Genomic DNA, 11,252 nt, shown 5'->3' on the forward strand with positions numbered 1-11,252 from the left:
GAGGAGCTCAGTTCTCCAGAGGGAACCCCTTCAATAAGGCTCCCCACTTGGTCTTAAAGAGCTAACTACCAGTTTATTTAGAAAGTGGTCCTGCAGCTCTTTAGAAATATCTGCAGAAGACAGCTCAGAATTCTGTTTGTATTCACCAGATTGCCAATGATTGTATTGATGTATGCTGCTTTCACCCCTTAAAAATAATGTACTTGAAGTCTAGGACTATGAGGGGCAGTATGCTCAGTGTTTAGTATCTTAGCTCTGACCTCACACCAATTGCAGACATTTCTAAATGATGGTCAATGCAGCCACTCTGGGAAATTGAACTTAATGCCTCTGAGTGACTTTGGAGTAACCATGCCTTGAATCAAATCAAATGTTGGTGTAGACCAAATTTGGTCAGACAACCATCTAGTAGTTTTAGAAAATGTAGTTTTCATTTTTGATTCAAAATGTTTCCCTTGAGGAGGAAAATCTTTTTTTTTTTTCTTTTTTGAGGTGGGAAGGCTTGAAAAAAAATTGGAGAATAGGTAAGGATTTAGCAAATTAGGTTCAGCTTGAAACCAACGATATTTCAGTGTATCTGTTGGTATTCTGTGTCTAGTTTTGATCATTTTTTTATCACCTGGTCCATTTGCGAACTCCCTTATGAGCCAATCGGAGTAGCAAGTGCCAGCTACATCTTTGGTACAAGGCTGCTACTGGGGGATACCGGTAAGTCCATGAGCCTGTGTTCTTTATCTGAACCAAAGTACTTACAGGAAAGGTGAAATCTGTCATCCCAGAAGAAGGACTTTCTTGAAAAATGTTGCTTTTTAATGGCTCTTATTCTGGAATCCATAGAAAGTAAATTTGCCTTTTAGGTACTCAGGCTGAGAGATGATTTCATTATAAATTGCAGTTATCTGAAGGATTAAAAACTATGTGTTAGTTGTTTTTTAAAAAAAGAAAGCTCTTTAAATAGCAATATGGAATTTTTCCAAGAAAAAAATGGCATAACTATTTTATATGCTATACTTTGAGTTAAAGAGGAAATAAATATATTTGTTTATATATTTATAGATTATTTCTGTAAGTAGACGGAAACAGTTGGTAGCAAGGTAACATTATTTGCCCTGGGGTCTGGGAACTGGGTGGCTGGGGGATGGGTGGGAGGAAGATTTTTATTGTATACCTTTATAGCTTTTGAATTTGAATGTATTTTCCATTTAAGAAATAAAAATTAAAGATAACTGAAGATAAATTTTAAAATTGATAGAGGCACTACTGAAAAAAAAAATTGTTGCATGAAGGAGGGTGGACTCTTAGCTCTGTGCCATCCCCTCCGAGACCTAGAAGCAAATTGTACAAACATAGAAAGAACAATCTTGTCCAGACAATGGACTCACAGTCATGACCAAGTCAGCCTTTGTTATATTACTCCTTGTAGAAATGCTGCAGCATTAGGATGTGTGCTCTTCAGGAGAACATGTGAAGTAGACTGTAAAGGGAAAGATGACTGAACCATAGTCTGTTCTCTATGGTATGAGCTGTTCTTTTCGAAAGCAAAACCTCGCCTGTCCCTCCCTGTCCTATGAAGCCTCCCTCAATCCCGTGATCCTGGTGTCTCCACCTTTGCCTATACCCATTATCACTCTCATGATGAAGTGGGAGAGCTTGATTCTTGTCTCCTGGAGTCGAGGAATGAATCTTGCGACAAAGAGTGAGTGAGTAAAGCGATAGAAATTTATTAAGCAAGGGTTCAGAGGGAGCTGTCAGGAGTGAGGGGTCCCGACAGGGTTGCCAACATGGGCCTCCACTGACAGTCTTTAATTTAGAACTGACCAGGGAGCTTGTGGCCTTGTCATTCTTGTGACGTCTTGGTTTGAGTGAGGACTGATGATAACATCTTTAAGAGCTTCCTTTTGGGTCTGGTTATCCTTTGTTGTTCACAGGCAGCTGTCACTAAAAAAAAAAAATATCTTCTCCACCCATACTTAGGCCAGAGTGCTCTGGTTTGTTCTCTTATCTCCTATATCTCAGCACTTTGGGGATTTTGTGTCGTGAGCCTGATTCCATGGCTCCCTACCCATCTCTCCCTACCGAGCCCCGCCTGTCTCTTACTCAATGGCATTGTGCAGCTAAGGACCCACAGACCATGGGCTGAGGTCTACTTCTTATTCCTACCCCTTAGACATTGAGCGTTCGGCATGCTTTTGACTGGATACTCTTACCGGCCATCACCTACAATATTTCATCCACAGAACAATCTGCAGAACCATTTCACAAACAAGGAAGCAGGCTTCAGACATTCCTCAGGGGCCACTCAGCCAGAAAGAGGCAGCATTGGGATGTGAACCCAGGTTCACCTGACTCTAAGGTCACCAGACTCCACAGCATGTTACTAACCGCTGCACAACCTACTTGAGAAGGCAGGGTCCAGCGCCTGAGCCGCTGAGGAGATGGTGTGGTAGTCTCCCTGAGGACAAGCCCTGTCCCTGACTTACTTCTCCTTGGGAGGCGCTAGGCGTTGGTGGCGAAGGCAGGAAACCCGTGGTTTGGAGAACAGGAGATCTTTGTGACTCGCCAGGTTTTCGAATAACACTGAATTGCATCTTCAGAAAGGAACAAAATGCCAAAATGCTAGCCCTCTGCGTCGGCACTATCCTCGCAAGCAGTCGGGCTGCTCCTGAGGGCAGTTTTCCACAGACAGTCCTCTGTTATGCTTGCAGGGGATGGAGGAGTCGGCCGCAGGAGGAGCGAGCGGCCGGGCCGAGCCACAGTGCGGCCTTTGTTCAGCTGTGGGCCTGCTCCTGCGCCCCGGCCTGCCGGATTCAAATCTGTGCCTCAGCGACGGGACGCGTGACAGCGCATCACACCCTACAGCAGCCATTTGGGGACGGCTTTTGTTTGCATTGTCAAATCTCCGTCTGCCAGGTTACTGCTCTTTGCTCTCCCTAAACACAACTGGCAGGGTTTGAAAGAGGAGCTCAAGCCGAGCTCCAGGAGTCCTGAGGAAGGCTGGCCTCTGAGCGGGAGGCCCAGGCCTCTCATGGGTCAAGAGCAGGGACTCAACCACCGTCAAAGCTGTTTGTGGTCTGAAGCCCTAAGTGAGATGAACGAGTAAGAAATTGCCATGCTGGTTCTTTTACTCCTTCATTACAGAAACTTTGAATGGGACCAGACTTCATGTCTTCCAACCAGTGTATTTTCTCCTGCTTTACCTCGCCAGAGACCAAATCATCATCATCACTATGGAGAAAAGGTAGTTAGCCCACGTCCAGTCACATTTGAGTCATTTAGCTTCAAAAGCTGGATGAAGCCACCAGCACAGCAGAGATAACCCTAGACACTTGGGTTGATTAATTTGTTCTTTTGTCAACACATATGTAGTGAATTCCTAACTTCCAGGCATTGGTCTGGGCACTAGAATATAGCAGTAAACAAAATCAGCCCACATAACCTGCCATCATGAACTTGTATTCCAATGGGAGGAGATATAATACTCAAATTTGTGAAATATATAGGTGGTGATAGGGGGAAAAATAAAGTGGGGAAGGGGGGGTATGAGTAGTGAGGGGTGGGAGAATTTGTTGTTTTAAGTGGCCAGGACAGGCCTCCAACCTGAAGTAAAGAACTAAAGGATCTAAGTGTTGAACCATGTTAATACCCAAGGGAAGAACTTTCTAGAACACTAACAGCAGGTGGAAAGGCCCTGGGGTGGGAAAGCTTACCTGGAATGTTAGAAGCCCATCAGGGAGATGGGATGGGATGGGTGTGGGAATAGGGTGTGGGAGGTGGAGGGTAGAGGCGGTGGTGGTGCAGGGCTGAGCGGAAGAGTGACTCCCAGAGGTGGGGGGATCCAGATCATAGAAGGCCATATATAGTGTTGTGAGGACTTTGGCTTTTTCTCTGAGATGGGGAACCTCAGGAGGGTTTGAGCAGAAAAAAATCTCATGATTTACTTCGAGTTGTGACAGGGCCACTTTGGCTGACCTATGGGGGGTAGCAAAGGCAGAAACAGGGAGACCAGCTAGGAGACTTTATGATAATCCAGATATGATGGGGCCCACACTCTGGTGGAAGCAGCAAGAGCAGCCTCCTCAGTGGAAGCTGAAGAAGTCAGGTTGAGTTCCTTGACCAGGGCACCATGCCCCCAGTGTGGAGCTTAGCAAGCCCAAGCATAGCATCTCCCTTTGCTTTCTAGCCTTCATGGCTGATGATTGCCCTTTCGATGGATAACTTCTTACTTTATAGTTTAGTGATCTATCTTGCTTTGATTCAAGGGCCATCCATTCTCCTTTGTTCTCTCTTGATGTATTAAATACTGATTTTATAACTTGGCGCTCAGAAAATTCTCTTACGTTCTTAGGGGCCACCTCATCACTGTTCCCCCACCCCCAGGTATAGTAGCCTGCCTAGAGAGGTCTGACACAGAAAGTTCACTTACAAGGTTCTGGGGCGGTGGGCGGGGTGGGGGCAATCCATATGTTGGCAGGAGATTGGCCATCCTGGTTATAGCCAAGAATCTTTGCTTTCTCCAGCGCAGTTATATCTGCCTGGTTGCCACAGTGGCCCCGCTGACCAGTGCTGGTGTCTCCAACATAGGGGCTGAGGGCTCAGCAGATGTCTCTCCATCCACCCTGGGGACCTCAGAACTGCCTGGAGGAGGGTGTGGCCATGTGACATTTGCAAGTGGAATGGACTCTAGAGAGTGGGGCAGAGGCTCCAGTATGTTTTAAAAGCCTCCCTTGCCCTCCCCACCTGATGATCCTGATGCACAACTTTGCTTTCTTTCTTGAAGGCAATATAAACAGGGCCTAGCACCAGCAGGCTGTTTGGGCTGCTCATTCTCTAAGGCGCTCAAAGGTCCTCTCTTGTCTAAGTGAGGTTATATGGAGAGTCAGAGAGAATCAGTGAAAGGACTGAAAGAAGAAAACATTCATTATGTAAATTTAAATGTCTGTTCCATTACCAGAACACATGGCCTGCAATGAACTATGAATTAATATAATTTTAGTCTGTAATCCATTTGAAAAGCACAATTTTATTTCATTGTATTTTGTATGGGTTAAGAGCAGTGAACTGTTAAATACAAATGATTAAAATATACCACAAAATGTTTTTCAGTCTTTAATGCATCAAGGTTTTAGAGAACTGGAAGTGGTTCCAGCTTGCCTGGTGAAAAGGGGCTCCTCCGGGAAACAGCCAGGGCCTGGAGGATAGAGTACGGGGCAGTGAATCCCAGGAGCCAGGTCTTCCTTCTCTGGCCCTGAGACTCTGGGCAGATCCCTTAATCCTCCTGCAAGGAAGGTTCCGTGATTCTATTATGAAGGTGTGGAAACCGGTTCAGAGAACACAAACCAGCTAATTCTGTAAACGTCTTTGTGCAGCGTTTTTAGAGTTGACCGGTTTTCTCCTGTGCCACCCCACCCACACACCACACTGGACATCATGCCAGCTAGCCTTTTGTAAGCTGTTTCCTCCGCCAGTGAGGCCTTCCAAGTCTTCTTTGTCTGGCTGAATCCCACTCCTCCTTTGGGACTGGATTCAGGCATTTCCTCCTCCTGGCAGCTCTCCCTGTTCCGCCTTCCTACCCTAACTCAGTGAGGTACCCCTCCCTGTGCTCCCAAGGTGCCCATGCTTTCCTCTGCCTTGGCCTTTCTTACATTTCATAGAATTCTCGTGCCTGCTTCTCCTCCTTTTCCACTCAGTCAGTACTTTCCCGTGGTTAGCACAGTGCTTGGCATATTTATAGATTTATTTGAAGAATGAAATAAGACTGGGTGACCCAAAGGTACTACCGTCCCCATGTTGTGTTCTCTTTGCTGTGCATTTACAAGCAGGACAATTTGTTAACCGGAATTTCTTTGGTATAATTTTCCTCTCTTTTATTTTAAATTGATTGACAAGCTCTTGCCAAAAGCAGAGGGAGAGGTTGCCTCTGGCAGCCCTCTCTTTGGTGAAAATCTAAAATCTTCAACATCCATGGTAACGACACAATGTTTTATCAAGCTTTTATTGATAGGCTTTGGGTTGCTTACAGATTTTGTCACAAATAATGTTGCCCTGAACTTCTGTGGCCATTGTATGCATTTCCTATTGTTGCTGTAACAAATCATTATGAACCTGGTGGCTTAAAACAACGCAAATTATAATCTTCCAGTTCTGGAGGTCAGAAATCTAAAACAGATTTCATTGAGCTAAAATCAAGGCATCAGCAGCGTTGCATTTGGCTCTGGAGGCTCTTGGGGGAGAATCCTTTTTCTTGCCTTTTTTAAAAGCTTCTAAAGACTGCTATATCCCTTTGCTTCTGGCTCCCTTCCACCTTAAAAACCAGTAAATGTGGTTGAGTCTTTTCAAATAACTCTTACACTGACTCCTCGGCCTTCCTCATAGAGATTTAAATGACCCTCAGGGTTACATAGGGCCCACCTGATATAATCCAGCAGCATCTTTTTTTTTTTTAAAGATTTTATTTATTTATTCATGAGAGACACACACACACACACACACACAGAGAGGCAGAGACATAGGCAGAGGGAGAAGCAGGCTCCATGCAGGGAGCTTGACGTGGAGCTCAATCCCGGGACCCCAGGATCAGGCCCTGGGCTGAAGGCGGTGCTAAAGCGCTGAGCCACCCAGGCTGCCCCAGTCCAGCAGCATCTTATATTAAGGTCAGCTGATTAGCAACCTTAATTCTATCTGCAATCTTTATTATCCCCTGTCATGAGCATGACATACAGCTTCTCAGGTTCTGGGGACTAGGATATAGACATTTCTAGGGGACCATTATTGCCACAGTCCTATATCTTTGAAATTTGTATGATCATCTCTGTGGAATAAATTAACAAGAAATGAACTTACAGAGTTGTGGGGAGGGGGAGAATGCACAAAAGATTTTAATTGCCCTCTTAAAGGTTTAAAATATCTATTAACACTTGTATTCAAGCCCCTATTTCTTCTCACCCTGACCAATTCTGAATATTTTAATGTTTTAAATCTTTGCCAATCCTGTTGTTTAAAATCAATTAGTATACAGAATTTGAAAACTAAACAAATCTGAGACATGTTGACATTAAGAAGCTGATGAGATGCAGAAGTATCTATGATCCAAAAGCTGATCCTTTTTGCATTCTCTAAGTACCATCAGTTGATGAATAAAGATGTGGCACTGAATCAATAGTAAAGGAAATACCCTATGACCAGTATTTTCTTGCTAGCCATTCACAGATTTATTAATTTACTAATTAGTCCATTAGTATCTATCATATTTTTAATGCATGCCAGGGACCACCTGACCTCTAGGAATTTACAAGCAGTAAAAGAACTAAGTTACAAATGATGGCAGATGATTTGAGAATTGACTGTACTTGTGTAAAATCTATCCATACAACTCACATGATCTCATAATGGATCATCTTTATTTTTGACAACTTCACACTTTTACCTAAATAGTTGGGAATCATGCAATATCAAAATATAACATAGAGTTGCCAAAACTTTGTAAAAATTTGTCAAGTTTCAAAAAGTGATCTAAAAAACTGATTAACTGAATTAAGCTGGTCACAAAAAGGCAAGTTCCACTCATATGAGGGGCCTAGAGTTGTCAAATTCACAAAAAGAAAATAAAATGGTGGTTGCCAGGGGCTAGGGAGAAGGGATGGTGAAAGCTGTTTAATGGGTAGAGCATTCTAGTTTTGCAAGATGAAGAGAGTTCTAGAGGTTGGTTGCACAATAGTGGGAATGTACTTAATGCTACTTAAACAATACACTTAAAAAGGAATGAGACGGCAAATTTTTTGTCATTTATGTTTTACCACAATTTAAAGAAAAATCTAAAAAAAAAAACCAACATGAAAAAATGCTCAACATCACTTAGCATCAGGGAAATACAAATCCAAACCACAATGAGATACCACCTCACACCAGTCAGAGTGCTTAAAATTACAAGTCAGGAAACAACAGATGTTGGCAAGGATGCAGAGAAAGGGGAACCCTCTTGCACTGTTGGTGGGAATGCAAGCTGGTGCAGCACTCTGGAAAACAGTATGGAGGTTCCTCAGAAAGTTGAAAATAGAACTACCCTGTGACTTAGCAATTGTACTACTGGGTATTTACCCCAAAGATACAAATGTAGTGATCCTAAGCAGCAGGTGCACACCAATGTTCATAGCAGTAATTTCCACAATAGCCAAACCACGGAAAGAGCCCAGATTTCTGTCGACAGATGAATGGATAAGGAGGATGTGGTATATTTATATCTACAATGGAATACTACTCAGCCATCAAAAATGATATCTTGCCATTTGCAATGACATGGATGGAACTAGATATCATATTAAGTGAAATAAGTCAATCAGAGAAAGACAATTATCATATGATCTCATTCAAATGTGGAATTTAAGAAACAAAACAGGATCATAAGGGAAGAGAGGAAAAAAAAACAAGACAAAATCAGAGAGGGAGACAAACCATAAGAGACTCATAATAATAGGACACAAACTGAAGGAGGTAGGGAGGTAGGGTGGAGGGATGGGGTAATTGAGTGATGGGCATTAAGGAGGGCACGTGATGTAATGAGCACTGGGTGTTATATAAGGCTGATGAATCACTGACTTCTACCTCTGAAACAAATAATACATTATATGTTAACTAATGAATTTTAACATATACAAAAAAGAGTTAAAAAAAGAAACCCAATTGGTTATCTACTAAGCAGTCATGAGAGGAAGTTACTACAAACTTTTTCTGAGTACAAACCATGCTGGACATTTCCAAGCATCATCTCATTTAATCCTCACAATGACCCTGGGTGGTAGGGATAATTGACCCTATGTTGTAGATGAAGAAACTAAGTAACTTGCTTGCCCAGAGTCACCCAAACTGGGATTTGAGCCTAATTTGTCTTTGTCCTGAATCCTCATGCTTGACAATTAAAGGTCACGTATGAGATGAATGTGATTTCCATCGAGCACCATCCGAAGTATTCTTTAACGTAGAAATGCTCTTATTAAAAACAACACAAGGACACAATTACTTAACTAGGATATAAAATTCCTAGAAAACATGAACTGGCTTCTCCAGCTAAGGTTTATCTTACTAAATAATTATAGCTTTCACTTCCCACCCGCCCCAACATTTCCTCTTTTCTCATTCTTTGTGTCTTTCATTATTAATGTCTGCATCAAGGTCACATAGAGCAGTACAATCCATATTGAGGTAACAATTAAATTTGTCCCTGCCTGTACCATTCTTTCATTCAGAGTAAGCTGGGAAAGATCTGTAACGGACAAAGGACATGCCCCTCCCGTCCCTGCTCTGACACAGGCCCTCAATGATGTCACATAAAAAGTCATTTCCTGCTTGATTCTTATCTGTAGTGCTGACCAAATTAATAGCTTTACTTGTGTGTAATGGAATTTGGAAATACAAGTAAAATCACTTCCTATTGGGGTTTATAGTTAAGTCCTTTAAAGTTCATGTACTGGATGCTTTTTTGTCTCTGGAGACCATGAGGTCGTTTGATGTAGAAAAGGAACAAGCCATAATTCATAAAGGAACAAGCTGAAATCCAGTGACAGTCATGGTTTACTGTCGATCTATGTTCTGGTGAACATATTTCCAAATCACAAACCTGCCTAAGATTTGCAAGGAGCAAAACCTGACTTACACTAGCATGCAGGTTTTAAATGTAATTAAAAGGTTTGGCTGTTGTTAAAAACCGAATCACTACATGTGGCTCTTTGAAGACGTCCTCAGCAGCGTAGGGCAATGACAAGAGCACCAGACTTATAGTCCCATTTTGACAAGAGGATCTGGAGCTGACCCAGAGGAGACTGTGGCACCAAGTGACAAAGCATGTGTGTGAAAATGTAAACTGTCAAGCATATTCCCCAGGGTCCCAATTCCATAAGGAGAGAGAGAGTGGCGCCCGAATCTGGGGACCAGGCTGGAAATTAAGTAGTCACTACCAAAGAGGTGGCCTCTAAGTTAACATTTAATCAGTTATAAACGTCCATATTTATTTATTTATTTTTAATTATTTATTTATTTATGATAGTCACACAGAGAGAGAGAGACAGAGACATAGGCAGAGGGAGAAGCAGGCTCCATGCACCGGAAGCCCGACGTGGGATTTGATCCCGGGTCTCCAGGATCGAGCCCTGGGCCAAAGGCAGGCGCCAAACCGCTGCGCCACCCAGGGATTCCAAATGTCCATATTTAGATGGCTCTATAATCAATAGTCAAACTAGCAAATCAACCTTCACTGAAAACCATTTGCCTCCTTTACCCCTTTTTATTATCATAAATTCTTCCCTTTGTCCCCCAAAATGTATCCATTCATTGTCAAATGCCAAAAGATGGAGAGTGACATTTGCTCTGCAGAATTAATGGCCTTGAGAATGAAAATACTCAGTCTACTGATTCTCGACTTTTAAATAGAACTTGTGTCTTTATTATTCCCCTTATCAACAGGAAGCAGATATACAACGGACAGAACCTGATGCAAAGCAACAAGTTTTAAAATTTACGTATTTTTCTTCAGACTGTGATTATTTTTGGAAGCTTGACATCCAGTTTGACTTTTTCTAAAATGATGTTTTTATTTCTCTGATGATAAGATTAATACATGATAAATAATACCCGATAGAGGAAAATATTATAAAAACAATTGCTACTATTTTTTGAGCAGTTTTACTTTACTAGGCACCTGGCCCCCTGACCTTGCCGACCCTCAGGCAGCACTGTGGGGAAGGCATGGATATTTCTCCCTTTACTGACAAAGATGCTTAAGCACCAACGCTCAGTGAGAGTCCCAAAGGAAAAGATGAAGCGGAATTTAAATCTGGGTCATCGAACTCCAGAGCCTGCAGTCTTCACAGCAATAATTCTTTGATGTTTGCTTCTTGTTTATAAATAGGGAGACAGAAAAATGTGGTGTTAGATGTAAACATTCTTTATACCATATGAGTAGAATATAGTGGTTATGGGAAAAGGAGGAATAGAAAAGGGACCATCTCTCCGCTGCCTTTGGAGGCATGGCCTCCAGCTAGGCTCCATCTGACACTCCACCTTGCTATCCCGTAGAGGTAGCTACGACCTTGGCAGGCTGACCAACCTCTCAAGAGGCCTCTGGAGTCCCTCTCCTACAGTTCATGTATGATCTCATCCATGATTTTGTATGGATCTTTTTGTATGTCTCTATTTGAAGCAATTTGAGCAATTTCACTCTTCTGTGGCTGAATCCCGACTGATGTGATGTATACATGGGTATA

The sequence above is a fragment of the Nyctereutes procyonoides genome, unplaced genomic scaffold (assembly GCF_905146905.1).
Source record: "Nyctereutes procyonoides isolate TBG_1078 unplaced genomic scaffold, NYPRO_anot_genome, whole genome shotgun sequence".
Lineage (NCBI taxonomy): Eukaryota > Metazoa > Chordata > Mammalia > Carnivora > Canidae > Nyctereutes > Nyctereutes procyonoides.